The sequence below is a fragment of the Podarcis muralis genome, chromosome 7 (assembly GCF_964188315.1).
Source record: "Podarcis muralis chromosome 7, rPodMur119.hap1.1, whole genome shotgun sequence".
NCBI lineage: Eukaryota > Metazoa > Chordata > Lepidosauria > Squamata > Lacertidae > Podarcis > Podarcis muralis.
In genome coordinates this window covers 41,389,862-41,404,593 of record NC_135661.1, presented here as the reverse complement: position 1 = coordinate 41,404,593, position 14,732 = coordinate 41,389,862, and the positions used below count along the sequence as shown (strand labels likewise).

General features: G+C 44.5%; 1 protein-coding gene across 6 annotated transcripts in view; it reads left to right on the top strand.

Moving 5' to 3' along the window:
• Positions 1 to 14,732, top strand: part of KIAA0513 (KIAA0513 ortholog) — a 45,700-nt gene that overhangs the window by 258 nt on the left and 30,710 nt on the right. The window contains exon 1 of one of the 6 annotated variants that reach the window (XM_028740032.2): positions 492 to 547. The exons of 4 other annotated variants lie outside the window; for them this stretch is intronic. The gene's annotated coding sequence lies outside the window, so the exon portion shown is untranslated. Of the gene's footprint in view, positions 1 to 491; positions 548 to 957; positions 1,069 to 14,732 lie in introns of those variants that run through there. One more of the 6 variants, XM_028740030.2, reaches the window with a different exon arrangement.

The window sequence follows — 14,732 nt, the reverse complement described above, 5'->3', positions numbered from 1 at the left end:
TTTGCTTGCATATCGTGGAGTAGAGAGGTGAGAGGCGTCGTGGTCCCCTCTCCGATTTAAACAGGGGTACAGGTAAAGCTGAAGGGCCTGCGGGCTCCTCAGAGAGGAGGGGCGCGCTTCTGGAAAAGCCTAGCCCCCCTGCCTACCGTTAGAGATCCACTATTGGTGACGCGTTGCATGGATTCCCTCCTGCTTAGTTTCTGGAGATGGCTGTCAGCCCTCTGGTGTATGTATGTCTTCCTCCAGTGTTGGGCTTCCCAGATACATCCTGGGAGAAGAGGATGCTGGGCTGGATTTGCCTTTGGCTTGACCCAGCAGCCTCTTCTTAGGTTCTTGTTGTTTCTTGTGTGAAATTCTGTAGAGCGGCTGCCACTCAGCAGTGTAGCCAGTACAGAGCTAGCTGGACCAGTGGTCTGAGGCATCTTATTCCATCGCGGTGTTTTTTACGTATTTGTTTGATCCATTGATCCAGGCCTTCAAATTGCATTGGCTAGCTGGCTGGGCAAGAGAGCGCTTCTAAGCATGTAAAGAGTTCCTCAGATTCCCTGTAAGTGCAGTTTATTTATTTTTATTATTTATTAACAGCAGGGGGAAAATGGCGCTGCCCGAAATTTTTTAGAAACCGAAAAATATTGTGTGTGTGTTTTTGTTTTTGTTTTTTTTGGAATGGGTAGTGTCATTTGTGAATTTGGAGCCATCACACCAAAAATGGAGTGAAGTCTTGATTCAAAATGGCACCTGGCTTCCAAACGTCAGCGAAGACCCCTCCCCCACCTTGGGAACCCTTGCGACCAAGTTTGGTGGTGATATCTCCAGAGGCATCCAAACCTATAGAGACCAAAGGGACAGACAAACCACTTTCCAAATTATATAGTGGATTGCGTTTATATTTCACCTTTCCTCCAGTGAGCTCAAAGTATTATAGATGGTTTCCCCACTCCCTCCATATCATTGCAGCCCCGTGAGGTTGGTTAGGCCGAGAGCTGGTGACTGACCCAAGGTCCCCCAATGAGCTTCACGGCCGAGTGGAGATTTGACACACCACATTGGCTTTCTTGATCTATACAGGTAGAGCAAATATGTTTCTTTGGTTACCTCTTTAAATAGGTTTGATTGGAATCTTGAGTCAGAATCAGCCCTGACTTTTTCCTTTTAAAAAGATTTCTCTGAACCCCCCTCCTGGGGGGGCATTTTGGGGCATAACTAATTGAGGGTGGGATATGGTGCTTCCTGGCAGCACAGATGTGTAAAATCCACTGACAGCTATTAAAATACTGTTTTCCTCTCCACTTGGTATGATTTTCAAGATGGCAGCTGACAAGCCAGGTATCCTATCCACCTGCTGACAGGCTTAGTATGGCCGGTAGGACAGGCATCATAGCATGACTGCATCTTCTCACTAGCCAGCTGTGTGTACACTATACATGTAAAGCACGTCTCCACCCACCCAAAGAATCATAGGCACTGTAGTTTAAGGGTGCTGGGAGGGATAAACTACAGTTCCCAGGATTCTTAGGGGAAGCAATGTATGGTGTGTAGATAGCCTGTGCCTTCGTCTTTGCTAAGTAAAGGGTCTGACATCATGGGGCAATTGGTGGGGATGGGGGGCGTTGAATTGGAGGCACGTGACATTAGACAGCCTCTGCCAGCAAGTTTTCTGCACACTAGCTCCTGAACAGGAGCAGCCTATCTGACCTGTGAGAACTTTGAATTGCAGTTGCATCCTAGACAGTCCAGTTATTCCTAAGCCTCCCTAAATGCTTATTCTCTCTGTATGTATAATTGTGAGTCTTCTCCGGGCATAGAAATAGTCTGTGAGGGCTGGTTAAACCGTTGACTTCAGGTGTTGAATTGTTGCCATTCTTGCTTGTGGGCCTCCTTAGGCTTCTGGCTGGTCACTGTGAGAACAGGATGTGGACTAGATGGGCCACTGTTGGCCTGATCCAACTGCAGAGCTCTTATTATGTTAAGCCTGTCAGGCCTCTGGAGAGCTCATTAGGGGAGCATTAAGGCACCTTATTTCCCTGGATTCAGCATTCAGTACTTTTGAGATAGGCTGCCTCTGAACATGAAGGCTTTGTTTACTGTGGCACTGTAGGTTAAACCACAGATCCTAGGGCTTGCCGATCGGAAGGTCGGCGGTTCGAATCCCCGTGACAGGGTGAGCTCCCGTTGTTCGGTCCCAGCTCCTGCCAACCTAGCAGTTCGAAAGCACGTCAAAGTGCAAGTAGATAAATAGGTACCGCTCCGGCAGGAAGGTAAACGGTGTTTCCATGCGCTGCTCTGGTTCGCCAGAAATGGCTTAGTCATGCTGGCCACATGACCCGGAAGCTGTATGCTGGCTCCCTCAGCCAGTAAAGTGAGATGAGCGCCTCAACACCAGAGTCATCTGTGACTGGACCTAACGGTCAGGGGTCTCTTTAGCTTTACCTTACTTTTCAGATAGGCTGCCTCTGAACATAGAGGCTTTGTTTATTGTGATTAGCCTGTTTCCTCAGCGTTGATTCAGTAGAATTTCAGGTTCAACCGATTCTGGAATAAATGTCTCCTTTCTGTGAAGTCTCTCTTGGATTAAAATGGTTTCCACTGGCTGACTGTAGCTTTGTTCTCTTATTCACCTTTCACTCCTGATTACTCTTAATAGGTGCAAATTGCCTTTGATCCTTGCAAGATCTTTTATCTGCTATGGCTGGTGTTTGCCCTGGCTAGGCAGTAGGGTTTTTGGAAAATGAGTGTGGGGAGGGATCCCAGTTGTGACAGCTGGTACGTAGAAAGATCCTAGGAAAAGCTGTTCTAAAAACAACAAAGCAAGAAGAAACTTTCTTTGAATTTTGGCAAAGCTTTGGCAAGCAAGGTGCTGTTTCTATCCAATAGTTAATTAAAAGCTTCGGGATGGTTCTGAAGCTAAGATATTCCTGCAAAGGGAAGAGAAAAGTTGTTTGCAATATATTTCCTGGAGGAGAGAGAAAGCCAGGCAAAAGTCCTTTGGCAGCAGGCTATGGTCTCATGGAGCAGAGGATGCTTTGCTGCACAGTGCTGAGGTGAGCTGGGATGAGTGAAAATGGACAGAGACAAGTTTCCCCCTCTCGCTTAATGCAAGAACCTGGGGCCATCTGATCAAGTTGAAGGTTGGAAGATTCAGGATAGACAAAAAGTACTTTGTCATGCAGCACATAATTAAACTGTGGAATTTGCTCCCAGAAGAGGCAGTGATGGCTGCCAACTTGGATGGCTTTAAAAGAGGATTACACAGATTTCTGGAGGATAAGGCTATCAATGGCTGCTAGTCACGATGGATATGTATTTCTTGCACTCTCAGAAGCAACCTGCTTTTGAATGCCAGTTGCTGGGAATCCCAAGCGGGGAGACTTGCTGTTGCACTCAGGTCCTGGGGGGGGGGTTTCCATTGGGGAACCTGGTTGGCCACTTTGAGAACAGGATGGTGGTCCTTTAGCCTGATCCAGAATGACTCTTCTTGTATTCTTAAATGAAACAGTATGAAGTTAGAGATTTCTGGGAAATGGGGGCTCTCTTGCCAAGGTGTAAAAAGCCGGAGGGGGTGGGATGGTACCTGCATTGAGACAATAGATTTTAAAACATATATAAGTTTTTACAATAGGATATAGGGGTTTAAGAAGTTCATTGCTGGATCTGACCAAAGTCCTGTTTAGTCCATCATCTTGTTCTCCACAGTGGCCAATCAGGTGCTTCTGGAAAACTCAGAAACAACAAAATGAACTTCCAAGGAAAAGTCTGCTCAGAGTTCCACACCTGCCCACTTTATACAACAGCACAGCATCAGGCCCTTTCTTTCAAACTGTTCACTGGGTCTGTCTAGATGCAGCATGATCTGTGTACATAGGCAGGATCGTCTCACACTGCATGAATAGGGGCAACTATGTACAATTGTATTTGCTCACATGGATGCAGTCTATCAGCACAAACATTAATCTACTCCTCTGGGTTCTCTTAATGATCTCTTGCTTCCAACGCCTGTTGATGCTCGAGACAAAGCACAGAACACCCCCACTACAGTGGCTATATCTAGTTCCTTCATATGAGTCTTGCATGACTCTTCCTTCTCCTCCCTTTTAAAATGTAGACCCTGCATCATTGAAATTTTTCATAAGATTATAATCTTCAGGCCACCGGAGCCAAACCTTTAAAATAGGATGAGCAGAGGAAGAGGGGTGTGGTTGGTGCCGACTGCCCCAGGTGTCACCACTGAGGGGAGGTGACAAAATGCCGGGTGGCACTCACCGTGGAGCCTACAGCGCGCTTGAGCCACGCATCTCTCCTGAGAGAGACATGGTGGCTTGGACGCCCGCAGGCTCAGCGCTGCCCCAAATGGACCACCCGCTGCCTCTCCCCAGCTGTAGGGCAGCTGAGTGGGAGGAGGCAGGCAGACTCTGGAGGTCCCGCCCCTGGGCGCACCGCCCCAGGTGCCCAAGCAGCTTCCTCTGCCGCTGGATGAGCAGCAGGTGCATATTAAAAATGTATAAACTGGACCTTCATCCAAAAATGGATTTCAGGGCAATATACATAAGAATCTGAAGCCACAGAATTATACAGTTGGATGGGACCCCGAGGTTCATCAACCTCCCTCAAAGCAGGAATATGCAGCTGTCCCTTATGGGGATCGAACCTGCAACCTTGATGTTATCAGCACCACACTTTAACCAACTGAGCCATCTCCAGTTCAAAATTAAAACAACAGAAAGTGTTAAACAGCAGTATGAAAAATCTGAGAGGAATGAAAATACTTTACCAGCTGAAAATACAATAACTGAAGATGCCTGGGCAAATGAAAGGTTTTAAGCTGGTGCCAAAGGGAATTCATCATTTGCTATGGAGTGGGATGGAGCAGGTGCTCACTGTAGAGAATAGCTAAGGGTCCAACTTCACCTCTGTGTTAAAATGGATCCATGAGATTGGGGTTAGGTTGGAGCAGGGGCGGGGGAACCTGTGGCCCTTCAGATCAGCCCCTGCCAGCATGTCAGGAATGATGGGAGTCCCAGTCCAGTGATACCTGGAGGACCGGACCACAGGTTCTCCATCCTGGCTTTAAATTAATGCTAGGAATATGAATACCTTGCAAATGGGACTTGTGCCAGTACTTTTACTATGCCTGTGGTCCTGAGTGTTCCCTTTGCATTTTCTTCCTTTCTTTTTTCCCAAGCCAGCCTTGGCCAGTATCCTCCTGGCCACGTCTGGGACAACCGGCTTCATTTTTCAAGGCGGCATTTTCCAAGAGACAGCGTGTTCTGAGGTTCCTCTCTGATCACAAAACAGCTGGCACTCTCTGCGCAAATTTAGCAAAAAGCCCAGGTTAGATCAAAACGATAATGCAATTCACCCTGTCAAGTCCTGGTTATAAATCTGGAAGGACATGTACTTTGGAGAAAGGCCCGGAGGAGCCTCCTACCACCACTGCTTTTTTGTTCTTGAGCCAAATCATTTACAAGTGCGAAATCCAAGGGATTGCAGTATCCTGGGACCTGATAGGATAGGAAGAAGCACTTTTAACTGTTGAAGGCTGTGGGGACCTTTGAGAGGCCTCCTACTTGAAGCTGAAAAATCTCCTTCCAGGAGAAATATTTCCAATATTTAAAGTGCCAGGTGATTCTTTCTTCCCTTTATTTTGGGAGCAAGTGTCAGATTTGGTGTGGAGAGCTATGTTGATGTTCAGGACAGACAAAAAGGTAGATGTCTTTATACAATGCATAATGAATTTATTTGCACATGACAGTCATAACTGTGTAAATGGATAAGACCACTGTTGTTCAGCTTGGGGGATTTGGCCTGATCCAAGGTGGCTCACAGCAGGAGCACTACCACCATGCAAATATATGATAAAAGATTAAGAAAAGGGTCCTCTAGGCATGTTTGGGTTAAAACTTAAAATTGTATCTTGGGTCTGAAAAGGCTGAAGCTAAATGGATTGGACATTTCATTTCATTTCCCTTTTAATTTGTATGCTGCCTTACTATATTACTATACACAAGGCCGTTTTACAAGCTGAAGAAACAACGGTCCAATATAATACGTCAGGCAGGTATGGTGTTAATTGTTCTTGCCAGGAGCTTTTAAACTGTGCAGCTAAAAGTGGGAGCTCTACAGTTCAGAGATCAGAGGTGGCACACCTGTGCAGGCCAGGTGTTGGGAACAGATACAAAATGATCATGGGGGTAGAGCAGCTCCCCTGTGAAGAAAGATTACAACTGGGGGCCTTTTAGTTCAGCCAAAAAAGTGACTAAGAGGAGATACAATAGAGGTGTATAAAAATGATGCATGGTGCTCAGAAAGTGGGTAAGTATTTCTCTGTCCCTCATAATACTAGAACTCAGGGAAAACCAAGGAAGATTCAGGACAGACAAAAGCAGTTCCTCCTTCACTCAGCGCATAGTTACAAACTATGGGATTCGTTCCTGCAAGAGGTAGTGAGTGCCACCAACTCATGGCTTTAAAAGAGGGTTATGTATTTATTTTATTTCATAACATTTATACACTAATTGGTTGTAGAAGAAAAACCTCAAGAGCAGTTTACAAAAGACAATAAAACAATAAAATTATAAAGAAAAAATTGCAACAGCAGTTTAAAATGTACAAAAAGTTAAAATAGTAACAACAGGTATTTATTAGAGAAATTCATGGAGCGCAAGCCTATCAATGGCTTCTAGCCACAATGGCTATGTTCTCCCTCCACTGTCAGAGGCAGTGTGCTGCTGGCTACCAGTTGCTGGGAATCACAGGTGGGGAAGAGTTCTGTTTCACTTGCATCGTGCTTGCAGGTGCCCCATAGCCATTTTGTTGGCCCCTATGATAAGAGAGTGTTGGATTTGACGGGCCTGATCTAGCAGGGCGTTATGTCCTGTTTTTCAACTCCCCAAGGGTATCTGTACTTTCCTATGGGTGACTCTGTCTTCTGTTGGAGGAATACAGCCCAAAATTTCATAATCTTTCATCCATATACAAAAAGTCAATTATGGTCTAAGGAACATTATACAGATTTGTGTGTGTGTCCTTGGTTACTGTGATATTTTAAGCAGAATGTCAAATTATACGAGAAGAGTGTCAAATTATACGAGTGAAAATAATGTAGGAGGTTGAACATTGTATTGGAATTTTATATTCCTCATAATTAACAAACTCCATTCTTCAATAAATTTGTTTGGTGCACATCTTTCAAGATCTCTTTTATAATGCATAAATGTTGTGACAATGCTATATCATATATCACTTTTTTTTTTATACCATTGCAAAATGTTAACCGGTTTATCTGATATCCAGTTTCTTGCTGTGACTAGTCTGTCTGCAGTGATCTCATCTGTTGCAGGTTCCAGATCTTTCTTGTTTACTGTGTGTTTCAGATATCCCAATAAAGCAGACAGTTTCTTAGGTGTTGGCATAAAAATATTTTTTTCCTTTGTTTTGCCGGTGTGATTTGCCTCCTGCCCAGTCCTTCTTAAGCATCTCTTGTGGGTTTATTTGATATTCTTGTGCTGCTTTTCCAACAGCAAATGTTGAGTTCAAAGTGGCTGATGATAATACCATGATCATGAAATTGATTGTAATAAAACCTCACAGAGGTTTACAAAAATAATAAAACGATAAAATTATTGGTAAGAAAAGAAACCTATTTAAAGCATTCAGAAATGATTAAACAATAAGCTAAAAAACAGATTAAAACATGTCAACATTCTATGTGTCTAGGTAGGCTTGCCTAAACAAAAATGTTTTTAGCAGAGGCCAAAAACAGTACTGTGTAGGGGCCTGCCTGATGTCTATAGTGCTGCCACACCAAAAGATCATCTTCTTACAAATGTACAATAAGTATATACCTATAATGGTGCCAGTTCCACATCGGGGTGCTGATTTAATAGTATCAGCTGCTCTTGAATCTGAGAGAGAATTTCAAGGGCTAGCATGCTTCCCCACCATGTGCATATAAACAAAGAGGTAAGTAACATCTTTAAAACAACCTTAATGTATTTGTAAAGCAATCAGGAAAGAAAGGGGGAAGTTGTAAAATACACAGTGCAGTATATCAGTGAGCAAACAAGGCCTTATTCTGCTTTTGTTATTCATGTTACTCAGCAGGAAGAGGAAGGGCTGGAGCTTTTGAGATATTAAGGCAAGGGGACCACACTGAAGGAATGCTGTTTTGTCTCTCCTGTTCTCATAATGAATGGGTTTCATGTATCATTTACCAAAGGGCTGGGGAATTCTTTGGCCCTCCCGGGTTTCAATGAAGCCCTGATGTAAGTTGAAGTCCAGCAGCATTTGGAAGGCTATCAGCCATACGTTTCCGGTCCCTAATTCTTGTATGCTATCTATGCTTTGCGGTTGCAAAGGAGAGCTGCTTTGCAGGAATGACATACAGTGAGTTGTTGAAGTATGTGAGTAAAGAGTTGAATAATACACGTTTCCTAATAAAAATGTAGGTGTAGCCCTGCTAGATCAGGCCATAGGCCCATCTAGTCCCAGCATCCTGTTCTCGCATTGGCCAACCAGATATCTATGGGAAGCCCATATATTTAATGCATTTTAAGTATATCCTTTTTTACACAGGGATATGGAGACAAAAACTGAAAGCATTTAAATGTGAGAGATACACACAATATCAATTCTGTATAAAGCTATAGATTAATTTTGTAGAGTTGTTGATTTTTATATTTAAAAGTTAATGAATTTAAATGCATTACATCCTTTCCCCCTTTGTTTTAAAATGCTTGTTATACCTGAATCATTGTGTAGGATGTAGCTGCAATATGACTTTGCTCTAAGCTGTACAAATCATCTCTTGGGGCCTATGAGCAATGGAAGGACTTGCTTAGGAGTTCTTTGCTACTCGCAAGTATTCCATGCTGGTGGGCTTGGAACATAACCTAACAATTTAGGAAGAGTCCAACTGCATCAGGCCAAAAGCCCATCATAGAACAGCATTTGTCCAATCCTCTTTTACACCCATCTAAGTTGGTGACCATCACTACCTCCTGTAGGAGCACAATCCACATTTTAGCTGTGCACTGTTGTCTGTCCTGAATCTTGGAACATTCAGCTCCACTGTATGTCCTCGAGTTCTAGTATTATGAGAGAGGAAAAGAAACTTTCCTCTACAGTGGTACCTCGGGTTACAGACACTTCAGGTTACAGACTGTATTAACTTTCTCTGCACCATGCATCATTTTGTTCACGATTCTGTCATCTCTCCCCACCCTTACTTGCCATTTCTCTAAACTAAAAAGCTCCAAAAGTTATAACGAAAGGTTATAACTTTTGGAGCTTTTTAGTTTAGAGAAATGGCAAGTAAGGGTGGGGAGAGATGACAGAGTTTCTCTGCTTCCCCCCTTGATCATTTTGGTTTCCCTTTTCTGAACCTTTTCCCAGATCTACAATATCCCTTTTTGAGGTGAGGCAACCAGAGCTGAACACAGTATATTCTAAGTGCGTTCTAACCGTAGATTTGTATAATGGCATTATGATACTTAGAGCACTGGCTAAGCTTGTTAACACGGTCTGCAATTTGTAATGATGCTGCCAGGATTGTCTTTGCTGTCCTTCCAACTGTACTGCGCTGTGCCCTTTCCGCATGTGTTGTTTTCCTTCTCTGTCCTGTGACGGCGGCACAGCTGACAAAAGCTTTTCCATCTGCTTAATTCTTTTTCACTGCAAGGAGAAGGGGGGGGGGCTATTTTGAAGAGCTCTTTATGCATCTTCCATCTAGCCAATTATTATATTAAACTCTAGGGCCGAGATGCATGAATTAATTAAATTTCCATCTTTGCTTTTTAAAACGAGGGAGGTTGTTGGGATAGCATCACCCTTCTCTTAAAAAAATATCCCTTTGCTCTGCTGCCACTGGTTCAGATGCTAGCCTAGTAACTGAACTGTCCAATGGTTACAGAATGCGTTGCTGCAGCTTCTCATCATTTAAGCTTGAGCTGAGCGTGTGTTGCAGGATTGGAGAAAACTGGGGCAGCACATGGGGCGCTGGAGGGCAGTGTTAACAGCCGGTGCACAGCGTGGACTTGATCCCAGCGGCTTTGGCGGTGTGCTCCAGGACTCGGATAGCTCACGCTAGATAACTGCATTGCTGTGGTTTGTGTTGCTTTTCTTTCCCTTTAGAAGTACTGTTTAAATTGTGACACTGGCCCATGTTAGGACCATCTAACAAGCTTAGCACAGAAGCATACAGCCAAGAAAGTCATTAAGAGAAAGACAAAGCATCACTGCCACTAGAACTGCCCTCTCCTCCAGCACCTTTCACCCTTAGCATCAAAACCCAACACAAATTAGAAAGCTCTGCCTAAGTCTTAATTCTCCATTGCTATTGCTGTTAATGCTGTTTTGCTTATGGGTCATTGGTGGAGCATCTGCTTTTCACCCAAAAGGTCCCAGGGCCATTTCCTAGCTGCTGGGGGGGGGGAATCCCTTAGAGATCCACTGCCAGTCATATAGACTGCAGTGGTCAGCAAACTTTTTCAGCAGGGGGCCGGTCCACTGTCCCTCAGATCTTGTGGGGGGCCGGATTATATTTTGAAAAAAAATAATATGAATGAATTCCTGTGCCCCACAAATAACCCAGAGATTAATTTTAAATAAAAGCACACATTCTACTGATCTAAAAACACGCTGATTCCCAGACTGTCCGTGGGCCGTCCGTGAGAAGGCGATTGGGCCGCATCCAGTCCCCGGGCCTTCGTTTGCCTAACTGTGGTAGACTGACAGTCTGACTTGGTACAAGGCAGCTTCCTGTGTTTCTGCTGGCAGTCTGGAATGCCAAGCTGCAGTTTGTTCACTAAGGTCACTGAAAGTCAGGGGGAAGTAAAAGTCCCTGGCTGTTTCATTTAGATAAGTTCTTTCAAAAGATCTTTGCATGGGATCCTGCCTGAGGCAGTAAGCAGATGATGAAATAAAACTTTCTTGCTAGCTTGCGGTTCTGTAAGTGATTTGAGTCTATCCTGTACGAGAAGCTGCTTGAATGTGGCAGTGGTGTACCATGTATGGAGCATGGACAGCTCTGGACATTTGCAAGTACATATCTGCAATAGTGAGTTAGTGGCGGATTTATAGTGGACCATCCACACATTCAGGTTTATTAGTTACTCTGTAGTGCTTCCCCGATGTTAACACATCATTGCCCTGCGGAGGGGCACACTTGCAGTATAGAATAACTTGCGCTGTAGAATAACAAAAGCGGGACAAAAAAAAAGTGGAACATTTGTGGCCTGGTTCCAGGATTTCAGCAGGAAGTTACGAGATATGTACTGATTGGAAACAAAGCAGTATGTCCTCACCAAAACCTTTGAGACTGAAAGTGGGATTGTGTATAACTGCCCCATTACCTTAATGAACACAAATTGTCATGAATGCACAATAAAAAGGCCATAATGTGCTGTGGACTGCATTAACTCTGGACACAACTGATGTTTCTGGTTTTTAGAGATGCATTGCGATCTGTGTCTTTTAACGATAAATTTGCAACTCATATTTTGATTGATTGCCCTCTTGTTCGTTACACTTGTGGAAGAGCTCAGAACCAGGATAGGCTAAAGAGGCAAAATACACAAGCTTTGGCCTCAGAAGTATGCTTACAGGATCAAGCATCCAGCTGCTTCGATGTGCCAGCATGGGAGAAGCAGTTGCAGGCCAGGCAGCTGACATAACTGGTTCCTTATTGCTGATGTTGACATGAGTGTGCGGTTATTGCACAGGTGTAGGTTGTTTACACGATGAATGCGCTCTTATTCCTATAAATTGATTCACGTCCTTAAAAATAATACCCCCCAAAAGCATATAGGTAGCTGATGGACTGTTTGGACTTGTCCTGTGTGATTAGGTGATCCCCAAAACTCCACATCCTTGCTTTTCATCACATGTACACAGGTGTTTTCCTTTGTTTGCTTCATGATGTTTGGCACTGTTGGAGACTCTTCTGTTTATTTCACACCTTGCTAATCAGTTGGGTCTATCCCAGCCTCTTTTGCTTATTGCTAATTGCAGCACCTGACCACGCTAAATAAAGATATTATACTGCTTGGCTTAAAATAAGCTATTGAAGGAGAGAGGAAGGATGAGAGGACAGAATGGTAGGATTTAACTTTGGTTTAAAGTAGGGATGGGAAACCTGTGGTCTTGCAGATGTTGCTGGACTACAACTCCCATCATCCCTAGCCATTGGCCATGCTCCCTGAGGCTGATGGGTGTTGGAGTCCAACAACAGCTGGAGGGCCACAGCTTCCCCATCTTGTATCAGTCAATGCAGAACTTAAATGTGTTTGCCCAGCTGGATTAAATTACTGTCCTCTCTTCTTTTGCTCTTAAAAATTGCCCAACATGTAACCTGAGTAAGGAGTTGACTGCCAGGTGTGGGTCCTGATTTGGGAAGCAAACAAGCAAGGTGAATGGGAGGTGTGATGCCCCAGGTTCCCTCTGTTGGTCTGTCATTTTGACAACTGTAGTCTTAATAATTCATGTCATTTCAAAGCTTACAAGTAAATGTTGCAAAGCACTCTTAGGTAACATGGAACTTCCTATGTCGTCTCTTGGAACAGTAAGAGAGACAGTGATAGATCCTTTTGTATTCTGGGTGAATTATTCACATACAGATTTTTTAATGGTTTTGAATTTTTGAAAAGGAAGAGCTTTGGCATGTAGCCTTCAATCTGCTTAATAGGTATTTTTTTTTAGCTTATTGCCAGAGGTGGGGGGGGGGCAGCATTTTCAATTGCAACATACGCTCGCTCCAACTTCAGTGTCTTGTGGTATCCTTTCCTATTTTCTCAATAAGCTGCTTTAACAAAAGATGAGCCTAGCACCTTGGGGTTCAGGGTAGCAGTACTCTGGTAGCACAAGTGAGCCTAGCCACTCTGTGTTCTGGGTAAGAGTGATGCTTCCTGGATCCTCCCTCTCAGCTGAATTCATCTAGAAACCTTAACGGCACTCTCACTCTGTCCTTTGCTTGGGATTATGAGGTTTTCCATGGGGTGGCAGCAGTGCCAGCCCTACCATTGGGCAGAGTGAGGTAAGCTAGTTTTCTCTGGCTTCCCTAGCTTAGCCTTGTGCCCTTAGTACGATGGAGGAAGTTGTTGCATTACCAGTGAGATTCACCTGTCTCCGTTCAGGCAAATTCTTTTGTATGTGAACTCGGGGGGGGGGGGGGTTGGCAGAGAGAAGGGGGACATCCAATGAAGCCAAGTCTTGGGAAATTCAGGACAAGCCAAAGAAAGTACTGCTTCATGCAGCACATTGAAATTCTCTCCTCCAAGGTCTAGGGATGGCCAGCAACTTTCACAACTTTAAAGGAGTAAAAAATATCATGGGGGAGTAAGGCTATCAATGGCTGCTAACCCTGATGGAATGTTCTGCCTCCACTGTCAGGGGTGGTATGTATTTGGAGTGTTAGCTGGTGAGATTCACAAATGCAGAGGGCTTCTCATGGGCTTCTGGTCGGGCACAGTAAGACCAGGATGCTGGACTGGCCCTGCAGAGCTGCTCTTGCATTCTGATGACAGGCCCTCTGTTTCAGTTGAGCATCATTTGGTGGAAAGATGGGGTGCAAATGCAAATATATAACAGAAGAGCGAGGGATGGAGTTTTCTTCCCTAAGGGCAACTCCTTTTCTATACCCAGTTCTGTGCTCCAGTACATAGCTTGGGAATCACCATGTGAAGGCACAAGCATTCAAAGGATTTCGCTTGCTTGAAATATACCACCCGCTGTGCTGATGAGTTGCTGTAGCTAGGCGATCGCATGGAGGCAGGCAGGCAAGCTTTTGGCAGGGTGTCACGAGATAGGAATGATTTACTGCCACGTTTTTACTGCTGTGTCTTTGTGACATCTAAGCAATAAAAGATAAGTTGGCATGCCTCTCTGGGGCTGTTGCAGCTTATCTCTTGGAACCGTGTGCACCTGGGTATGCAGAGCTTTCGTTGATTATGCACACGTGCGCAACGTGGTTCCTGCTCTAACAGCATGTCCTCGGCCCATTTCTTCAGCAAGTGCTTTCTGGAAACCAATCCTCTTTCACCCTTTGTTCTTCCTCTAGGCCAGAGGTAGCCAATGTTGTGCCCTTTCTGGCCACTCTGGCTGGACTGATCGGAGTTGGGATCTGATGGGAGCAGGTTAAATAGAAGACACCCAATGAAGCAACATCTGGAGGGCACTGTCTTTAAGGTGTTGCCTAGTTCCAAAAACTGAAGGATTATCAACTCACACCTTTCTGAACAAATGAAGCCATGTATTTGCAAGTTAGAAAAGCACTGCTGGATCAGACCAAGCTGGTTCCATCTAATCCAGTCTCTTGGATTATTGGATGATTGGCACGTCAGGTGCCCCCAAGATCCTCCCCCCTGCAAAAAAGGCTCAGCAAATTTGCCCGGCAATGACAATGGGTAGATCACATCCAGTATTTTTATACTGTGAGTAGATCACAGTCTCTTAGGAGTTGGACGTGCCTGCAGTAGACCATCCTTGCCTTTAGTTGGTTTCCCCCAGCAGTTGGCATTCACCTGGAGGTTTTTATTTAGCTCTTGCGGCTACTTCCTGTCAACAGACCTGTCCTTTTCATGAGAGCTGCTGCTGCCTCTTATCAGATTGCACTTGCGTAAATATCATTTCCTGTCCTCTTGTTGTGCAAGATCCCTAAAGTATAGTGTTTACTGTCTGTTTGCTCTCCTGCCCTGCTTTTCTTGCTCTGCATTCAATGTTGTTTCCATGGCCAGAAAAAA